The 22536-nt window shown below is 42.2% G+C and overlaps 1 long non-coding RNA gene across 1 annotated transcript in view; it reads right to left on the bottom strand.

Annotated features, from left to right (window-relative positions):
* LOC309519959 overlaps positions 1–22265 on the bottom strand; it is a 75995-nt gene extending 53730 nt beyond the window's left edge. The window contains exon 1 of the long non-coding RNA XR_014214088.1: positions 22212–22265. This is a non-coding gene — a long non-coding RNA (uncharacterized lncRNA). The remainder of the gene's footprint in view (positions 1–22211) is intronic.
* Between the last annotated feature and the right edge of the window lie 271 nt (positions 22266–22536).

Here is a 22536-nt window from a genome sequence, read left to right as displayed (position 1 = left end):
GGTCTGAGACAAGGGCCTCTCCCAGCCGAACCTTCCGCATGCAAGCAGTGCTTTTTCTTCCAGCCAGAGTGTGCCAGTACACAGTTCCGGCACCTCTCAGGTGGGTGCCATCATGGGCCGGGGCTCCCTTGCCCGCTTCTTGCCTTTACCTACTTCTGAGACGCCCCAAACGAACATTTCAAGTCAGAGCAGTAGCTGGCCAGCGTGCGTGAGTCCTACACTTTTTTAAAAGATCTATGACTCCAGCCCGCTCCTAGCCATGATTGGCCAAGCTATGGGGTGAGGCCAACTTGTATTTCCTTTTCTTCCATCCTTTTCTCACACGCAACTTTGTGTAAGGACCCTTCCGAGCTGCCCTCGCCGTCCACCTGAATCTAAAAAAGAGGGAGGCGGGGGACACATTTATTTGACCTGCACCAGAACCAGTGGGTGACCCCCAAAACCAGCTTGCTGTGATTTTTAGCACCTCCATGAGTGGTGAACGCAGCCATCGTCAAACCGGCATCTGTTCAGGGCTGCCCCGAGTCTCCTGGTGACTTACTGTAAGAGCTTTGTGGTGACTTCTGGCACCTATTTTTCTTGAAAAAAGCACTGCATACAAGTCACATGCTCCGCCACCTTCTCTGTGAGAAGCAGCAGCAGTAGCAGGAGACTCCAAGTGTGAGTTGGAGTGGCTTTCATATGTATAAAAGGCTCTCTGGATCCTGCCCAGTGAATGCAAAGTATCTGGTCCTTTCCTACTCACTCTGCAGCTGGGCACGCCTAACACAAAAACAGACTGGGAAAGATTTCTACATAAAGGGCACATTGAAAGAGGAAGGTTGTGGACTACAGCTCCCATCAGCCCCAGTGAAGTTAGCCAGTAGCCCAGGGTGATGGGAAATGTAGTCCACAACAATAGGAGGGCTCCAAATATTCATAGATCATAGAACTGGAAGGAATCTTGAGGATCATCTAGTCCAACTCCCTGCAACGCAGGAATATGCAGCTATCCCTTACGGGGATCGAACCTGCAACCGTGGCATTATCAGCACCACACTCTAGCAGACTGAGCTATCCCTTGTAACTACTTTCCTGTAAAAATAATTAAAACAGTCACTCACCAGATGGTATTTTGAGGCATTTTAAGATAAGCAATTTTGTCATTTTAGAAGATCTTATTATTGAACTGCTTATAAAAAGAGTAATTAGACACCTGGGCACAGTGGCATAACGTGGGGGGTGCAGGGGGGGCCGGCCGCACCGGGCGCAACATCTGGGGGTTAGGGTTAGGGGGCACAAATCCACGGGTTAGGGGGCGCAAATTACTTGCCTTGCCCCGGGTGCTGACAACCCACGCTACGCCACTGCCTGGGCAGAAAGTAAAACTGAATCATGCTCCCTGTTTTCATGCTGCTTTGACATGTCTGAAATGGAGGCTCACACATGGCCCCCGTGGGAAGCTCCCATTTTGAAGAAGCACAAAGATGGGAAGAACAAGCCCTCTCTGCTCGGAATTTCACCATACATTAAATGGATTATATTGCTGCATGCCACCCCAATCTCCGAGCGGTGCAAGATTCCAGGGGTTCACATTTCCGTTTGGAATGAGGCACAGCAGAAACTGCGGCGTCTTTATGACACATGTTTATTTATATGCAACCTGAGCCTATGACAGAGGGGTTCACAGAATCAACAACCCAAAGGGGTATTGTTTCTCCCATAGCCTTGGATTCAAACAGAAATCAGATATGGCTCTGTCGCTATGGCTTTCCAGCCCCCCCCCCCGCATCTCTTTGTCTTTCTATCAGCCAGTTGATGGAGGGGGGGCCACCCATTTTGCCTCTGATGCTGAGCCACTTCATTTGTTCCAGTAATGGCTCGTTACATAGGCTATCACCTCACCAGGAAGCTAGCCTGGCTATTCCAAGAATTAGAACGGGGGCCAAGCGTTCAGCCTAACACACACCCACACACTTGAAAACTCATAATTATATTTACTATCACTGAGGGTTGCCATGAGGAATTATATTTTTACAGTTCTGTGTGAATATGAAACTCTACACAGACACTACACAAGTCTCTTGTTTTCTCAGATTATAACTTAATCCCTCAGGGACATATGGGACTTAGCTACATTAGTCAAAAAACAGCATTTTGAATGAGTTATAAACATGCAACACCAGATGGCGCTGGAGAGCGAAAAAATTCTATGCGATTTTCCATAGTGTTCCCCCCCCCCCTTTTGTTATAACGGTTTAATTTCTGTCTTATTTATAGTGTTGTTGGTTTTTTCCTTTGTGTGGATCCACCCACGGAGACTTCATCAACTTGTCTCATGATATTCTTTGTCTGGTTGTATTGTTAGGAGGATTAAATCCGAACACTACATTTCTCAGATCAGTAAGAAAGCCACCTGAACATTCCCCACTTGTGGAAGACTCTTGCGTGTGTATATAGACTGCAGCTATAGTCCTTCCTTTGCAACAATACTTCCATATCCTCCCTCATAGGAGTCACCTCCTAGGGTGACTCCCCCCAATAAAATATTTGTGGGGACCCCCACCCCTACAAAGTTGGTGGGCACTGCCAATCAAATGGTATGTGTGTCCCATGTCATGAGGCTGATTATGTGGGGCAGGGCTTACTTGGCCCCTTCCAAATATTTTATTCAAGTCGGAACCCCTGTCCTCCCTTATGTACCAACTTGGAAAGTCTTCTGAAAATTTTTGTATTCTACCAAAAAACAGAATCAGCACATGTTGAGATTTGATAGAACATGAAGTTTACAGGGGGAATATTGTAGTAACGATACAGAAGGGAGAATTTTTGTCCCTTTGCTTTCATACACTCACTGCCAATCTCTGTACAGGGAGGAGATTTACCACAAAGAATGCAAAGACTGCTCAGAACCTTTCAACCTAGCATGCAAATTAATTTGTACAAAGACTAATTTTCTGACACTAAAGTTCATCCAATTTATTTACTTAAATTACATTAATTCACCCTCCTGACCTTTCAAACAGCTTATATTGTCTCGGCTGACAACTGCATAACAGTACTTAGCTGTTTCTTAATCAGCGCACCATTTACTTAACTCTGAAAGCTAATATGAAAATGCCTCATGTGTTCTGATCACCCCCTTCAATTTTTATAGCCCCACTACTCCCTTCCCTTTGCATGGGACTCAAACACATATCATTCAGAATCACACTGAACTGAGTAGTTAAAATTAGATAAAATAAAAACACATGCTCAAATCTCACAGCCATTTAAAAGCACAACTGGGTAGCAAAATCCACCCCAAACAGAAGCATATTCTATAATAATAGCTACCCCACTTATCTGCAAGCAGTCAAATTTACCTGTCCTTCTGAACAGCTTTACCATCCCAAGCACAAGTTAATCTGAAACAAACAGAAGGATGGAGGGTAACACAGGAGAATTTGAGGATGATGTCATTGAAATAGTAAATGAACAAAGCATTGCAACTCCATACTAAATGCCTACTGGGAAAACAACCATAACTATCCCATAACAAAACTTTTAAACCAACAAAAACATTGAGGTGGAATATAGTCAGACTTAAGACCTCGTGAAGAACTGTGTAAGAGCTCATCCACAAATTCGCTTGACTCGTATTTTGTGTACCGATTAATTCCCCCAGGTCTGAGAGAATCTCTTGTTGTTCTGCAGCTGTGGCTAGTGAAACTCCAATCTTACCCACTGAATTGGATCTTGTAAGATGCACAGGAAATCCAAATAAATATTTTGCTTAACTGAGCTTTGCTTCAGCAGGTTAAGACTGGATTTTCACAAGGCACAGCCACAGAACAGTGAAGAAAGAACTTGGACCTGGGTGGCTTAATCTGTATACAATATAATAAAAAATTCAGGTCAAGCAAAAGTGTAGGTGTTTCAGTATTTCCTGGGAACAGAAGCAGCTCTCATCAAAGCTCTGTTTCAGAGTTCCCACTCGCACGAGTGACAATCCTATGAATCTGCTTCATGCAGACTCCATTGTAGGCTCATTCCCTTCACATGATTGACAACTGGCCGGTAGTTATTTAGATTTTCTCAGTCCAAGGAAGATTTCTTGAGGAGTGGTCTTACCACTGCCTCCTTCAATCAGGCAGGGACCACCCCCTTCCTTCTGGGTTACAATCGTTCGTAACCCAAAAAAAGTAAGTTGAAGCGTTCATAACCTGAGGTACCACTGTACAGTAATACCTCATGTTGCGTTCCGCTCTTGTTACGGACTTTCAGCTTATGAGCGCGGCAACCCCAGAAGTGTTTACTTCCCAGTTCACCGCCCGTGCATGCGCAGAAGTGATCTGCGCATTTCACGCACGCGCAGAAGCTCAGAAGAGGCACTCCTGCTGCAAACGGTACCCCAAAACAGATTAAGTCCGCAACTAGAGGTACCACTGTAGAGTCAAGGTCCCAGTGGATGCAAGCAATTTTATCCCCCCGATATTTTGCAAACAAGTCACAGCGAGCCACCGTTGATTTTACCACCTACCTTGGGCCAGACTCTAAAAGGCCCCATACTACCCAAAAAAGTTCTGCCAGGTGGCATGATGAGGTTGCAATGGAGCCTCGAGGCTCCAAATAGCAGGAATGGGGAACTGACAGGGAATGAGGATATATCTGCTTGTGAGTCACAGATCGAAAAACAATAGTAGTCAGAGACTGGTAGATCAGAATCATTGACAGGTTCAAGGGTAGAGACAACTTCTTCCAACAATTGATGGTTGCTGGCTGAGATCTAATATAGTCCCTCAGCCTGACTGCCCGCCCAGGTTCTGCCCTCTTACTGGAGAATGGAGATCATTAAAGAGACAGGCTTCTGAAATGAAGCCTGGCACCATGTTGTTTCTCTATTGCCCCCTGCCTGCAGTGGAAAGACTTTGCACATGTGACCTTTTGGGGGAAAGATGATCTGAAGGCTCAGATGCTGAGGTCTCTGGGGGCCTTGAATTCCAGACTTAAGTTAGAAGTCTCAGATTCCTGGTCCAGGGTCTGGTGGCACAACTGACTTAGTTAGCCCCTCTCCCAACCAAATCACTGTTCGTAGGCTGGGTTGTAACAGAGACTTGATGGAGCTGACAGTCTTTTTAAAAGGCAATCATACATGAGAGACTAGTATGTTGACTGTCAGTCACTATGGTGCATATTTATTATGGCTTTCAAAATATATCAGCAAAATCGCAACAGCACTTTGGAGATAGCAAGGAGCTGAAAAGTAGCCCACACAATTTCTGTTCCACTGGGAATACACTTGATTACTTGTTCACACCCCATAGTTAAAAGGATTAAAGAGAAAAAAATCATAAAATGTTTGCGATTGAGGCAGAGTGAGAGTTACTTAGTATTATCCCCTTCACACTAGGAGGGGAGCAAGGTTTTTTAGTTCAAGTGTCACATGGTGGCCACCTGCTGGTGGTGGGTGGGATGAGGGGCAAGTGGGTGGGAACAGATGTTACTACATTCAAGACATGCAAGAAGTCAAGGAGTAGGTCCTTTGTGGTGTATGGCCTGAGGAGAATGCAGGGCCTGTAAAGAGCCTGGGTGGCACATTTGGTCCATGGCCTCTGATATAGACCATCTCCAGAACATGTTCTCTCTGCTTTGAAAAGTCAGCAAGGAAGATTCCACAGCTTCTGATGCCCAAAGATTCTTCCTGATAGCAAGGAGAGAGAATTTCCTTCCAATCCTAAGTTTACCTTGGGTCTGTGAACTTGACATGCACAACTTTTGACGAGTTCCCATATATATCAGCTCTCCTGTGTAGTAACGTCAGAGAATTTCAACAGAAATGGAAATGTGAGAATGTTTAGTTCCACCCTAACTCACCTTTAGAAAAAATAATAATCAAAAGGTGGTTGTCAGTATTCCTTCTAATTTATCGCTATGCAGTTCAAAGTTTGCAAAGATATACTGTGTACTAATAGACAAAACTTTAAAACAGTGTTAAATGCCCAAGTGTTGGAAAGGCATGTAGTTTTAAGTTATATTTCATTTGGAATTCAGCTGACTGTCCTTGGCTTGTAAATGACTCACCATGACAATCATGTTTGGGGTGCTGCTGAGTCAAGGCGGTCATAGGAGTCAGTTTTGCTTATCTTGTCAGCACAGCTCCCTATATAGAGTTTACCCATCCTTCAACGCTGTAGGAGCCTCTGCAGTAATCCTTTACATTTCCAGCACATGGAGGAGAAGGAAAGTTAAGTGAGGGCAAGTAAGTTTGGGGAGGGATCCATCTTGTTTCTCTATTCTTAACCAACATCTTGGTGGTTTATGAAAAAGAAAGCTTCATTTTTTGGTCCCACAAATGATGCCCCCTTCCACACAATGCAAAGAAAAATGTACAGTTACATCATGTAAATCCACAAGAGAGTTCAAGCTGAGCAAAATAAGATATTTTAACTATAGATGAGGTACTGCACTAAGCAGGGGTGTTTCTAGATGCTTAAATGAATTTGGGCACTGGCCCATGAGTGACATAAATTTGCACAAAATAGGCATATGCTAATTTGTATGTGTAGATACAACTTTAGGATGACTTTCAAAAAGGACAAATACAAACTTGGTGTTTGTTGTTGGGGGTTTACTGTGAACTGTGGTATGGAAATAGAATTTTCTGGGTCCAGAATGTCTTAGGGTGATTTTTCAAAAAAGCTCAACAACTATTTGTGTCTGGATTCTTACTTCTTGAAATATGGCAACCCTAAGCTATTGCATATACTTACAAGCCCCTTGTCACCAGTCAATACCATCCACACATTATACCCAGCAACCAAAGAACACAATCTGTACAACAAATGGAAAAGAAGAAACTCTCCTGTGTGCAGAGCAGAAAATTCAAGCAAGTTAGTCAAGACACACATGATATGCATTATCAAGAAAATAAGCATGCAGAATTGACAGCAAACATGTCCATTTTAGGGATCAGAAGCTTGTGAGATGCACAAAAATTTCATTGGTTGGTTAAAAAAATAAACACCAAAAAACAACCTGAAAGATTGTAACACTTCTCTAATTCTCAATTCCAGGTTGTGGAGGCAAATAAATGATTTTATATTTCTGTCCCACTCAAATTTCCAAGAGACATTTTACTTATTGGGTTTTGGTACAGTAGAAAAGACTCGGTCTACCCCCTAAAACAATGCCATGGGCACTGAAACTATATAGGATGAGAATTCAGGATGGAAGAGAAGAAACTGAACCTTGTTTTTCCTATAGGCAGATTCACCCTCACCTCCTTTTTTGTGTGTGATCCTGAGCTAGAAATGTAAAGCATAAGAGAAGAGAGGGGGATTTTTCTTCTCCTATTGTAGTCTTTGTATCACTAAAATCTATGATCGCGTAGCTCAGTGGAGGTTAGATATTTCTAAGGCCCCTGGTTTTATTCTTCCCCCATTGTTCCGAATTGTGCTGGCAATTCATCAACAGGACAGGATTCTTCCCCAGCGGTGTCAGCAGGAGAAAAGTGCAAACTCTTTAAGGCTTGCCCTTATTTAAATGCTCTACAATGAGAGAGTTTAAAAGGGAACACAGGCAATATATTCATGAGATGCTTTATTTGACAAATCCCCCTGAAAGTGCATAATGTTTTCTTGTTATATATCATCCATTGGCCAGCCTGAACACCTTTTTCATTTCAGAGCTGTCACATCAAACTGCATTTGACTAAAATAAACCTTGGGAATCAAATGTTGATATACACTAAAGCCTGTTCTGTGGCCCATAAATCATTGGGCTATTTGACTACAGATCCCTTTTTCATTTGGATGAGCTTTCATTCCATTCTGACTTGGCAGTTATAACTCATAGCCATATTTATTTATTACCTCTGTCCTATAATGCAGCCCCAACAGCAATAAACATGAGTCTAATGATAACAGAGGTTCGAGATGGATGGGGAAACACCCAGTAGGAGCTGAGTCAGCCTTGGGTAGCTTTCGTGCCCCTAAGAGCCTCCTACTCTTCCACGGGAATATAGATGGAGGAATTAAATGCTGCTCTAAGATGAAAGTTCCACCAACATAAGCATTTCAGCTTGGCTGATGAAGCATTCTCCCCTCTCCTCTCCGTGTGGTGTTCTGGGGGTTCTCCTACCACCCCCCACTCCTGAGCCAATTTTGGGGTGGCACAGAGGAATGAGAGGTGATCTAGTGCAACTAATTAGTTGAATTTCCAGAGTGGAAATACATTAAAAGTAATACTAATTTCAATGCAGTTTTTTAAAAAAGAAAGATTGTCCCAAACCCCTGGCCTACCTGGCAGCAAGACGCTATGCCAAATCCAAAGTTCAGAGTCCAGGGGTCAATCCAATTAAGCAAAGTCCAAAATCCAAAGCCTGGAGGTCAGAAAATGCAGTACAAGGCCAATCCAAGTAGCCAAGTCTGAAGTCCAGCAGTCAGCATACAGTGCAGAGTCAAATCCAAAGCACAGTCCCATAGAAGTCCAGGAGCATCCAAGTCAAGGTCCATCAACATGGGCAACTAAGTAAACACAGCACCCCAGCTCTGCTTCCTTTTGTACTCTGTATGCTGACTGCAGCATCCAGGCTTGACGAGGTAGGTGACCCTTACTTGCTCCAAGCCTTCTCCAGCTGAGGAATCACACACCTCTTCCTAAAGCTAGTGAGTCCCACCTGGCCAGCTAGGGAGCTGGGCTGTGGGCCTTGCCTGCCTCGGCCTCCTAGAGCACCCCTCCCACTGCTCCCTATCTTAGTTTCTGTTTCTCACTGTGCAGCTGCTGGGAGTCACAGGACTCTGTTTACATTCCAGAGACAGTCCAGACTCTTGGAAGTCTCACGGGAAGGGAGACGGGATGTGAGGTTAGTGGTTAGTGGTTTCCTTTGTTCCTTTGTTCCTTTGTTCCTGTTGCTCTCTGCTTTCATAGAGAGAGGATGTCTTTTCTGTTCTGCGTAGCTTAGAAATAAAACTCTTTACAATGTAGCCAAACCTCTCGTCTCCTCCCTGTGCTGGGAACCCTGCTGGGTACAGTGTGCTTGAGGCCTTATCAAAGGCTCAGGTGATTAAACACGTCGGAGGCGATTTCAAAGGCTTGGAGGAAGATGAGGCCTTATCGGCTTGGCCGAGTGGAGTTCTGACACCCTATGCCTCAGAGTCCACTGTGCTTGTGGAGACTGGGGCCCTTCTGGTGATGGGGCCTGCTGCTCTGTTTCCTGTGCATTGGCCCCCATACCCTTGTTATCCTCCATCACCCTGTGAGTACTTCCTTCCCCATCCCCAGTTTGCCCCGGTGTGTTCCAGGGATCTTCTTCCTCCTCCACATCATCCTGCCAGTTCATGACACAGACTGATGGAAAGGACATATAAATAAACATATGCAAAGAAATAGGCTCCTCTGTCCATCTCTAACCTCTGGGACCTGGTTGAATTGTAGAACTGCTCTCACCAGCATGTTGTTCCTAACGTTCAGCTGAAATCTACCTTCCTGTAACTTAGATTAGATCCAGACATGGCCCCTGGGTCAGCAGGGGAAACATCTTTGCCCTTTTCTACATGCATGTTCATACATGATATTCAACAAATGTACAGTCTGTACCTGTATACACCCTTGTACAGCTGTTCATGTGTAATGTTCAATGAGCGGACAGCCTGTGTACACAGTAGTTAAGCTGCAGAAATCAAAAATTGCCCACTCTTTCACAAAAACACTTGTACATGTGTAGAGACAGCTTGTGAACTGTGTTAAGTATAACGTAAGGACAAGCCTTATGTGACATTCCTTCAGGAGTCTGATGAATGTTCTCCTGTCCACTCATCTTCAGTTTAACTGCTCCAATCAACAGACTGGCATCATTAAGAGAAAACTGCAAATGCTACATTTGCATGTACTACTTCGCATTGCCACGTATAACATGGCTCTCCTGTTATTTACAAGTTTAGGCCAGTGAGCCTAAATTGGATGTCTGCAACTATAACAATACATTTAAATCTAAACATGCCAAGGACTTGGAGTGGGAAACAGTAATTATATGAGAAGGATTGATCCTTGCCTGTGGAGGTCTCTCAAGGTCTCACACGAAGGCCCAAGTCAAAGAAGGTCTAACAAATTATCAGACGAGCCATCTGCTTAGTTAAATGTCAGCTGCCAAACGTACTCATCATTGATCTATTGCAGTCTTTTTTTCTTGGCGGACAAAAAAAGGTGAGGCTGTGAGTATAATTGATTCTGTCTATTTATTTGTCATAATTTAAATGCTTAGAGCAAAAATGTACTGCTATGAGTTTGTGGGGGTGCCTGGACCTCCCTTCTAATTCCTGGGTGCCAGACACTGGATTTAGCATGTTAAAACACAAACCAGACTGGGGTCTTGTGTCCAGGAAATTGCCCAGGGAAGGGCTTCGGCTGAATTATTACCTCTTCCCCACTTCTAATTCCTGGATCCAGGAATTCAATTGCTGAAATAGCCAGGCTGCCCTGGTAACGACCCACTAAAGATGGGTTGTTAGGAAACAGGTTTCCAGGTGGAAAAATCGAAACTAGAGACAGAATTGTTAGAACCGAAGACTAAGTTATTGTCAAGAATGTATAACTTGCTGCTTAAATGGAATACTCAGGATGAGACAGTTAAATCGGCCATGATAAAGTGGGCTCAAGATATTGGGTACAACATCATGTTTGAAGACTGGGAAAGGTTATGGACCACCGGTATGAAATTTACGGCATGTAATGCCTTGAAAGAAAACATTATGAAAATGATATACAGGTGGTACATGACCCCAGTCAAACTAGCAAAGATATACCATTTGACTGATAATAGATGCTGGAAGTGTAAAGAGGCCGAAGGGACATTTTTTCACCTGTGGTGGACATGCCCTAAGGTGAAGGCCTTCTGGGAAATGATATATAATGAGTTAAAAAAGGTGTTTAAGTACACCTTTCCAAAGAAACCAGAGGCCTTCCTATTGGGCATAGTCGGCCAAAAGGTGCTAAAGAAGGACAGAACGTTTTTTATGTATGCAACTACTGCAGCAAGGATTCTCATTGCCAAACACTGAAAGACTCAAGATTTGCCCACACTGGAAGAGTGGCAAACGCAGCTGATGGACTACATGGAACTAGCCGAGATGACTGCCAGGATCCGCGACTTGGGAGAAGAAGTGATGGAGGAGGACTGGAAAAAAATTAAGGACTATCTGCAAAAATTCTATAAATTATACGAGCTATAAAATTCGCACGATTTGGAGAAAATAGCTCCGGCAACGAGAGCGAAGGACATTGAAACTAAATAATGAATTAATGAAAGGAATTAATGTTTAAAGGTTGGAAAAGTTATTATATTGGCTGACAAAAGAAATATGATAATAAGTAATTTAAACTAAAAGGTAAATTTGAAGGTAAAAAAAAAAACGTATGAAACAAGGATATAATTTGTTGAAATTTTATTTGTTAAGAATGCAATGCGGGGGAGGCGTGGGGAAGTTCGATAGTAGATTGGAACAAGCTTGGAAATAATCAACTTTCTTTTCTTTTTTTTCTTTTCTTCTTTCTTGAAAAAGGATAAATTTCTGTATAAACTGCTGAACAATCTTTGTCTGGAAAAACAATAAAAAAAATTTATAAAAAAAAAGATGGGTTGTTAGGGGCACAAAGAGAGTGGCTCTGTGGCAGAGGGCAAATGGGAGAAGCCCCTCCCTCAACTCAGAATTAGCTAGAAAGACAAAAGCCTTTGAAGCTGAATTTTAGAGTTTTGCTGTGATGTGAGCTAGAGAGGAAAAGTGGGAGTCTGTAAAATGCAGCAAGCTAGAGAGAGGGTCAAAGGGGGAAACAGGACTCTGTTCTGCAAAAGCTTTTACTTCTTTAAGCAGATACAGTATTTTTGAATTTTTGGGTTGGGGTAGCAGGGAGCAAAAGAGTAACAAAACCTAGGGTTTTATTTATTAGTTATTTGTATTTATTAAAACATTTCTGTACTGTCTTTCACATTGGATGTTGAGGTGGTATAAAACAGCATTTAAAATATAGATTTCAAACAATGGAAATGCAATGCAAGTGAAACAGAGCTAATAGCCCTGAGCAAGGTTAAAATCACGAGCAAACCAATAGTATCAGATATAAAAAAGATTTTCCCAGTCTTTTCTGGATAAGTGCCAAAATGCAAGTAATGTCGGTGTTTACCTAAGCTGATGGAAGAGGAGGATGTTGGGACACCATCCTTGTATGAACATCACTACCGGTGGATACTGTTATATATTGAATGCTATTACTTGTTAAGTTTTTGATGCGTTGCTTGGAGCTCAACCTAGTTGCTGGGAAAGCGGCACATATATATGAAATGAAAATTAAATTTAAAAAAAAAACAAAACAAAACACAACCTGCTGGTTTTGTTGTATTGTTAAACTCTTACAGTGCTTCCTCTGGCCGGAGCAGAGAACTCAAATAAAGGTCAATGCGATCAATTTAAGTTACATTCAGCATGACATCTCTCTTTCTACTTACTTTCAAGTTATCCAGATTTTTTTTTTTAAGTTTCAAGATAGGTCAACTGATCAGGTAAAGCACATTTTAAGAAGAAAGGTGGAGGGGGGGGGGAGTTAGTAAACTTTTGCTCCAGAAAGCTGCATTCTGACAAATAGGAAATCAGGTAGATCTAACTACTCTTAGGATTCCATGCTTTTTCTCCCACCAAGCAAATATTGTAATAGATCAATGGTGATTCATTTTGGTGTGCAGCCTGTAACTAAGTGTGTCACTTATCTCACCATTTCAAAACTGTATTCTGAAACTGTAAACTTCCAGGAAAGGTGCACTGTGAGCCTTTTTTCATATATAGATTTGCTCCAAGCATCCAGCGCACAGGCAAAGCCAACCCAGCAGTCCTGTTAGTACATTTGCACCAGCCAGCCTCCCTGCTGCCTCTTCCCAATAAGCAACAATGACCGCCACCAAGTTGCTTCTTCTGTCAGCATGCTGAGCTGACAGAGTCACAGGCCAAGGCAGTATTCAGGACCAAGGGACAAACCAGGAGGTATGAGCGAAGAATAGCCAAGGATACAGGAACACACCAGAGCTCAGGGCGACCTTGTTGTTCAAGCAAGGTTAAATGGAAATAGAAAATAGTTAATACTTCTCGCTGCTCAGGAAGATCATACCCTTAAACATTCTCTGATGAAAACAGGAATGTCCTATTCCATCATCAACATCATTTTACTATTTATTGCCCCAGCCACTCAGGGAAGCTTCAAACATACATAAAAACATACTAAAACATTAAACATTTAAAAACTTCTCTCTACAGGGCTGCCTGAAGATGGCTCAGGGGTCGGATAACTCCATGCCCTCCAACATTTCTCCGATGAAATTAGGGACATCCTAAGGAAAACTGAGACATTCCGTTATCAAATCAGAAACCAGGACAGCTTGGAAGGTCTGGAAGTTCCAATTGGCACATTGATTGGGCGAGGTCAGTCTAAGGCCTGAAAGTACCTTCCCCTGAGAAGCTGCCTCCAGCAGTTCACTGATTTGAAAGCAGCCCTTGAGAGGAACATATATAGGTATAGGCATCAATTCTCAGGACCAGCAATGCAATCTTTTTCAAAACACATACATTTGTAATGAAAGCTAAGGGAGAATTATTTCACTCAGTTCCATATTGGGTGGGGGCAGGGAGAGACAGTACCTGTGGTCAAAACGTTTTTCTGTCACCTTCTATGCAATTCTCAGTCAGACTCCAGACCTTGTTTGCACAGGGTTAAATGTCACCGTGGATGTGAGGAAGACGGGTCTCCTGAATGCCAATTTAGAACTGTCTGCAAAACAGAATTGTGACCTTCTGTGTTTTGCTTGCAGCACAGATTCAATAGCTGCTGCTCACTGTAAAGCTGCTTTAATTTTCATGGCAGGTAAACTGGGGATTGTTTCAGAGCCCTGGCTTTCTAAGTGTGAAATGAGCCTTCAGAAGCAGTTGGTAGGGGAAGTGTACATTTGCACATAACTTCATCCCAAGCCTGTATGTGACTGTTCACTAAAGGAGGTGTTTTACAACTCTGAGGTCTATGTGTCCTATATTCTAGGCTTTTGTGATCCTGACAAAGGCGGGGGGGGCTCCTCTTTTGCAAGAGATTTTGTAAGTGTGCAATTTTTCAGGGATCAAATGGCCTTGCACCCTTTGCAATCCTATTCCATTGAATAGCAATCTAAATTTGCATAGGATTCCTCTGATGATGAGTTAGCTTCTAATCAATCAGAATGTATTCAGTGAACGTGCATATATGGGCATGAGAGGTGACATCACAGTGGCAAGTCCCACCCAAACTTACGTGGCTTAACTGGTACTTGTAGAGAACCCCTTCATGCATGCACACATACTGATGTTCCAGCTGTTCATGTGGAAACCTTGCAATTGTAAGTCAATACCTTATTGCCTATTTGGTCAGATGCAGCTAAATCATTTCAACAGCAGGAGCCAGTGCAATGAGTCCCCACTAGTGCAGTGGGGCTTTCTCCCCTTCTCTTCCCCCATGCATGCACCCGCTGTGCCCTTCACAAATCTGTTTGGGATAGGAGAACCCCCAGAACAATGGGGCACTGGGGGGACAACATCTGTTCTGCCTGCCAAGCAAAAATGCTTGTGCTGATGGAACGATTCCTCTCTAAATATTCTGCATGGGTATATTTGTTGAATTCCACCCTAAATATTCTGTTAGGGTCAGATTGCCAGCTGACTTGGGGGTGGGATTGGAGCTCAATCCACTCCTTTCCCTTTAAAAGTTGCTTGATTGGGAAAATTAGCAGGTAAATAAACATTATACCCTGCTAAATATTTTTTTAAAAACATACTGTTGAAGACACAGATACAAAAATAAAGTTAACAATCCTGTGTTAGTTTTCAGTAAACAAGCCCACTATCACACGCCTTTGGTTAGATGCAAGCCAATATTTCTGCAGCCTTGCACAACATTGTCTTTTTCGTAAGGTTTCCTTAGGGATTAGTTGAATTGGCTATTTTTGTTCAATCCCCGAATGTCACTGCAAGATAAAGAAAACACCAAAAATGTAAGGTTTCTTCCCCCTTTCATTTAGAGCCGGCTGCTATATTGTGCTAAGAGGTCCATTTCCATTTAAATTATTTCATTCAAGCAGAGGTCAAAGGCTGCAGAAAAATCATAAAATATCCAAGGGATGACTAATTTGCCGCTTTCACTACGCTGTTAAAACCTCTTGTACATGTCCAGATTTCATTTGGTGGTCACATTCTCAAGGACGGCAACATCTGAACAGGCATGTCTACTGGAGGTGAATGTTAACTGATTAAAGCAATATTGCTTTCTTACTACACGGTCCTGAACACATCATTTTGAGAATCAATTTCATCGAGGGTTTTTTGCTTAGTGGTAAGTACAGTATGCTTATAATTGCAATTTTAGATATGTCTATAGTTTTCTAGTATTGGCCCTTTAAACTATTTCAGGAGCACAACTATATTGCCTCATCAGAGATGCTCCCTGCCAAGTCATCACCTCCACAGCAATACATTTAGCAAATGCACAAGTATCCCTGACCTATTTAGCAGTGCAAAGGTAAGCAAAAGCAAACTGTTGACATAATGATATTTGTCAACGGCTTGGAGAATGCCCAGAGATCTACCAAGGTCAGATCTAAAAAAGCACTTGAGATCCCCACACTGCAAAGAATCTCATTTTTCAAATCATAAATTCAGTTCTCCACATTTCCACATCAGTTTGCATTTTAAAAAAAAGTCTCTATCAAGATTCATCCACATTTTACTGCGGATTTTTCCTGATACACACATTTTTACAAAGAAAATTTCCAAATATATGCATTTTTATGCACGCTTTAGCCTAGTAGATGCATTCTGTACATGTTCCTTGACTGGATAGCTTTAATTCAAGATACAGTGGTGCCCCGCAAGACGAATGCCTCGCAAGACGAAAAACCCGCTAGACGAAAGGGTTTTCCGTTTTTTGATGCGCTTTGCAAGACGAATTTCCGTATGGGCTTGCGAGTCTTGCAATTTTTTTCGCTTTCCCCCCCTTTTTCTAAGCCGCTAAGCCGCTAAGCCTTTAATAGCCGCTAAACCGCTAATAGCGCTAAGCCGCTAATAGGGTTGCTTCGCAAGACGAAAAAACCGCTAGACGAAGAGACTCGCGGAACGGATTATTTTCGCCTTGCAAGGCACCACTGTACAGAGAAGTGTGGATTTTGAAGGATGGCTGTGTTCCCCTTTGCATATTGTTTCAGAAAGTGCAGATTGGTTAGATGTGTCTTTAAATGTGAACTGAATTGAATTTCTCTGCCATTTCTAATCATTTTACTAAAAGAGTGCAGAGCCAGAGAAGAAAACTAATTTCTATTATCCAGTTGGATGCCTGTTAATTTTAGTCCACCAGAACTAAAACTTGAATGCTCTTTTAAAAAAAACACAAAAAGCACTATCCTATTCCACAGGATTGATCAAGACCCAAAGGCCATCTTCATTTTTAAAAATCCGGTTGTAACTTAGATTAGCGAGACGGCGGCCCTCAACCCCCCTGTCCCATGTGCAGCCTCATTTCTCCAGAGTGAGCAATCCGAGGATTGCCATTATAAATCCTTCACACAAATCACAGATGAATGCTGGCAGTCTGTACATAATCCGCTTTCTTGTTCTTTTAAAAACTGTCGTTTTTCCGCTTGACAACAGTGAGGCTTTTGTAAAAACATTGGAAGTTAGGAGCATTACCATATTTTGAGGCTGTCTATTGTATAGAATGTGTCATAGAAATAATCCTCATGCATTTTAAGAGCTTTCCTGCCTGTTCCCCAAAGCAGCGTGTTTTCCAACAAAAAAAAGGGGGGAGCTATAACCACCAGAGAGAGAGAGAGAGAGAGCGCCTGGGGAAAATCTCTTACACCCACAGTTAAATCAAAATATCATCTGCTAAGTCTGCCTAGTACTAAAAAGAAATAAGAAAAAGACACTGTGGGGCTGGCTTCGATTTCAACCATCCTAACACTCTGAATGGGTTTTGATGGTGCATATCCAAGCAACAGACCCTCCAAGTGTCCCTATTTTCCAGGGACAGTCATGGGTTTACAAAAGCCATCCCAGTTCCTGATTTGATCTCAGGACTTTTCCTCAGGACATCCCTATTTTCATTGAAGAAATGTTGGCAGGTATGGAGTTATACGACTCCCGAGCCAAGGAAATAAGTAACTATGCAACCCTTAGAAGACATCTGAAGACAGCCCTGTACAGGGAAGATTTAAAATGCTTAATGTTTTCTTATGTTTTTATATATGTTGGAAGCTACCCAGAGTGGCTGGGGCAATTCAGTCAAATGGGTGGGGTATAAATAAAATTACTGTTATCGTTATTGTTATTATTGAATAGGACATTCCTATTTTCACTGGAGAAATGTTGGGAGGGTACAAAGTAAAGCTTCTTTTTTTGGTCACCTTGCCTCTCTGTAAGAATGCCTTGGGCTGAGCAGAACCGTTGGTGCATAAGGCTCTGTATTGTCTACACTTTCATTGTCTACACTGAAGGAGCGTCTCCACTCCCATCGTTCAGCTCGGACGCTGAGGTCCAGCACCGAGGGCCTTCTGGTGTTTCCCTCACTGCGAGAAGTGAGGTTACAGGGAACCAAGCAGAGGGCCTTCTCAGTAGTGGCACCCGCCCTGTGGAACACCCTCCCATCAGATGTCAAGGAAATAAACAACTATCTGACTTTTAGAAGACATCTGAAGGCAGCCCTGTTTAGGGAAGTTTTTAAGATTTAATGCTTTATTGTTTTTAACACTCAATTGGGAGCTGGCTGGGGAAACTCAGCCAGATGGGCGGAGTATAAATAATAAATTATTATTATATTATTATTATTTCAGGGCTTCAGACAGAGCCTTTCCCATGCCTACCTGGGCATGCCAGGGGTATAAACCCTGGGTGCCTTAGAATGCAAGGTGGGTGCTCTTTCATAGAACTACCCCTCTTTCCAGTTGTGATTTGCAGTCCCAAGCCCAGTGAGCCCACCAGCAGTGGGGGCTCAAGCACGAGAGATGTGAGAAACTCAGGGCAACCATCTTGGGATTAACAAACCCACAACTTGGTTGATTACAGATGTCAGTAGGCTTTGGCGTAGGCACTGGGTGTGTATCCTGAATCATCTAACCCATCTGCTGGCTGATTGCTTGGCAGGGTCAATCCTGGGTTAAGGTTCAGTTTATGACATCTGTCAAATCAGGGTGACTTTTCCAAGATCAACACCTGGGTGGGAGGAGGCAGAATAAAGGTCTGGGCATTTGGAAAGAAGTACATTCATAGATTATTTTTCTGGAATCAAATAGCAGGGCAATAAGCACTAAACATGAGCTATATTCAATTAGTTTTTCAGAAGTTTTTTTTAACACTATGTCATGTGAAAGCTCAAACATAATGTGGAAATTTACAGTCAGGGAAACATCAGGGAAAAGGAATAAACTGCCATGGGAACGCAGTTCTAGTCTCCAGGGTGGACAGTAAAATACAAACATTGGCTTATCTGTTGGATTTTTTTAAAAAAGGGATTGTATGTTAACTTCAGTGCCATGTGATTGGAAACATGTTTAAGAAGGAATAGCAACAGTAATAGATTGGATCCAGATTTAGTCGTGCTTAAGAGTAGATCCATGGAAATCAGTGTTCATGTTTCATCTGGATCCAGTCCAATAAATTATACATGCCCAATCTTGGTGCATTTGGCTATTTGCATGCACAAATATTCCTGCCCCATAGCTGCAGAGAAAATTCTCGTGCATCTGCAGAATTATCTGTATTATTATTATTTTTAAAAATAAAAAATCAGCATGATGCTTCACACAGTGAAAGGGGCTGCCAATGTTGCCTGGACTCTTGGAAATGTATTTATGTTCCCAGAGGGAAATTGCCCACACTCTCCCTTTCACTTTTATATTTGATAATTATTTATTTTGTTCCTTAATTGGCTAATTATGCCTGCATTGTGGCATCTTGGAAGCAAACCGTTCAATATAATTGCTAATGAGTAGGTTTTGTATTTTGTTGCAGAGAATTCGTAAGTATTCTCTGCCTGGTGTTAAGAGGTTTGTAATGGGTTTAGTGTGCTAATTATTAGTTATTTTGGCATAGTGCGAAAATTCTAAGAATACGGGAAAGCTAGACTTTGGACTGGAAATTAACAATGTGCCAGAAATACTCCAAGCTCCTTAACTAACTGTGCAAAGTTAGCACCTCAATCATATCCTTTTTTCTTTCTTTCTTTTTTCCTTTTCCTTTTCTTCTTTTTTTGCTTATAGAATACAAGGAATCATAGCAGCTTCTGGCATTATAGAATCATAGAATGAAACATAGGACTGTGGAACTCTGGAAGGGACCCAGAGAATTGTCTAGTCTAACCCCATGCAATGCAGGAAAATGCAGCTGGATTAAACCCACAAACTTGCCATTATCAGAACAATGCTCTAACCAACTGAGCCACCTTCAGGCCATCATAGTAGTGTCTGCATAGTGACATATGTGCATTGACAGTAGCCCCCAATCACACACACACACCAGGCATTGGAGGACAAATATGCTTGATTAAGTTCAGCAGACTAGGTGGGTTTGTGACCCTTTTGCATTTGTTCATGGAGGCAATTTCAAGCCACTCTTCTAGAAAAGGTCTTGATCAATCGCAATCTGTTTGTCCGTTCCCAAGCAGTAAAAGTGTAAACAGAATTTCATAGGTGGTTTGTTAACAACAGTGGTAAACCCTAACGTTCCAGAGCACAGCGTCAATCCAAACAAAAGAGGGTTTTGTTTGCGTGGTTGCTGCCAATACGATATATGTGCTTATATGCCATACTGTATGTGGTTACTCAGGAGTAAATTGCAGCTGAGTTCAACTGAACTTTTTCTCTCATGTACCCATGTGCAAGATCAGAGCTTTTAGGTTCTTCTAAATCTAGTGGAGCTTTAGGCATCAGCAGAGGCCAGAAGCACTTTACACTGCCATGTGTATGATGAGAAGACTCTGCCTCTTTCCTCTGAGATTTTGTTGTGGCAACTTACATACCATCTCCTTTGAAGCCTCGAGGCTGGACTAGTGTTAATAAGCCATGCTTCAGGCTGCCCTTGATAACTTGCTGGAATTTGAAAATTATTTGAGGAGTGGGGGGAATTGGCCGCCCATCTCTTAATAGGAATGATTTCTGGAGCACATTTCTCTTTGACTTCAGGGTCTGCACTTCAAATGGATTCCAGTAGCCTTCTGGCCACAATTTCCAGACATTGGCTTTGACCTATGAAATTCCAAGTGGTTTGCAGCTCACATACCTAACCGCTTTCTCCTGTCTTTGTTTTCCAATACAATCTCAAAAAATAAATAAATCAAAAATCTGGGCCCTTAGTATTTCAGTATGTACGTGCATATCCACAGATGGGAATCAACAAAGGTTGCTTCCCCCCTTCCCCCATGCTGAAACAGAAATGCAGAGAAGCAGTGCTTAAACTGTAAACAGGATCTGTCTTCATAGTGCAACATCATTAACTTGGCCCATGAACCAGGCAGCAATGGCAGGAGCAGGGGTACTTCTGAACCATAATTTCCACCATCTCTATCATTAACCATGTTGGCTGGGGCTGATGGAAGTCCAACAGCAGCCAAGGCCACAGTTTCCCCCTCCCTGATTTAGAGAGAAGGCATTCATCCTCCTCCAGCTGCCTGGACTCTCTTTTTCATCAGAAGAGACCCCCTCAGGGATCCTATCCTATTGCACAACTACTGGTTTCTAATAAAGAGCCACGCCATTCCTGCTTGCTTTCTCCCTCATCCCCAAACCTCATAACAATTCACTGTAGTCATTCAGGCAAACAATGCTCTTAACACCTGGAGAATCTTCTACTGTTCTTGAATGGTCTCCTATCACCTGCCCTCATGCCAGTCCAACTGTATTCTACGCCTGCCCCTCCACAAATCCATGCTACTATTTTTTTGGACTTACTGTAAATGATACTAAAACCCACAAAAGATTTCAAGGGGGGTGGAATCAATCAAATCTGTTTGGGAGGGAATAGGATTGGAGGAGGAATCCCCCACAGAAAGTTAGTTCCAAAAATCTGTCCCTTATGTCATTTTTTACGCCTGGTTACTGAAGCATCTGCTACTAATTTCAGCGTAACTATATTTGAATCACTGGTCTCATCTAAAATGGCATTTTCTACTTTCCCAGTGAGGAACCAGAGATTTAGCAGATAAAGTTCAAGTTTCTCATATCTACAGGCTTTCTTAGGACAGTTATCTATGCATTAGCTTAATTCAACACAGCGGAGCTCCAATCAGCACTTTTGCAGATAAAGAAAAGAACAAATATCACATGGTAAAACTCAGCCACAGATGTTACTCCCTGGACCACAAAACAGAAAGCAACCTTAAGAACATAATGGTGAAAGTGAAGTGGAATTCTGAACTGAAACTTTAACATATAAGCATCAGTGAAATTGGTCACTTGGGGTAGCTCTAGACATAGGGGGAAAACACACTATAAATAAGTCAGAAATTAGATTGTTATAACAAAGGAAAGAAATCCCTATGGAAAACCGTGCTTTAAAATTTCCTGCTCCATGGCGCCTTCTAGTGTTGCATGTTTATAGCGCATTCAAGTCACTGTTTCTTTACTAATGGAGCTGAGTCCCTGGTTCTAAATGGAATTCTAGACATCTTAGTAGCACAAACACATCAGAAATTAAGAATTACCTACTTTCTTTGATAGATCTGAGGCACAAGAAGGATAATTTAGAACAACATCACTCTACTCAAAATGAAGAGGTGTACAATGTAGATGTTAGCTTAATGAACATGGGTGATCATAAAAAAATAAAAGAGAGAAAATATATATTCCTAGGGGCTGTGTCCCTGTCTGTGCCACTCATCAACCCCCCTGCCATTCCCCAATGTCAACTCCCTAGAGCTTCCCTTTCATGCAACTACTAAGCTCACTTTTCACCTTCCTAACCCCATTTCTGGTACATTCTGCATGCAAAGCAGATGTTCTGCTACTGAGTTAAGCGCCTTCGCCCACAGCATCTCGCAAAGCTATACTCCATGCAGGACCAGCAAAGCATATATATTCCACCTTTCTGCTACCTTTCCACAGTAACAGAAAGCTTTATCAGTTCTTATCCAAACTCAGAAACAAGCTGATCTTTTTTAATCTAATGCCCATTAGTATTATAATGGAATTGTGAACTTTGAATTACCTGTGTTACTTCAAGAACTCTCTTAATACTTGACTTCATCCACTGATTTTTCACCTTTTACAGTTACAATACCTGTGCCCTGCAAAGAAATAAAATATGGCAAGGGCTTAAACAGTAGAGTGTTTTAAATATTTAAAAGTAATTTGAATAGGCATTATTCATATTAATAGCTCTAGTTTTGAGGACGAGTCAGAACTGGAAGTTTTCACATGACAAATGTTACCATTAAAATTCAGTAATGAATGCATATTTAATAAGGCAGTGATCTTGTTAGCTTTAGAGGTGATTTGTTGTTTTTCTCTTTTCTTTTAGAACACCTAAAATC

Source organism: Podarcis vaucheri, assembly GCF_965113315.1.
Source record: "Podarcis vaucheri genome assembly, chromosome: 1".
Lineage (NCBI taxonomy): Eukaryota > Metazoa > Chordata > Lepidosauria > Squamata > Lacertidae > Podarcis > Podarcis vaucheri.
This window is presented reverse-complemented; position numbering and strand designations above follow the sequence as displayed.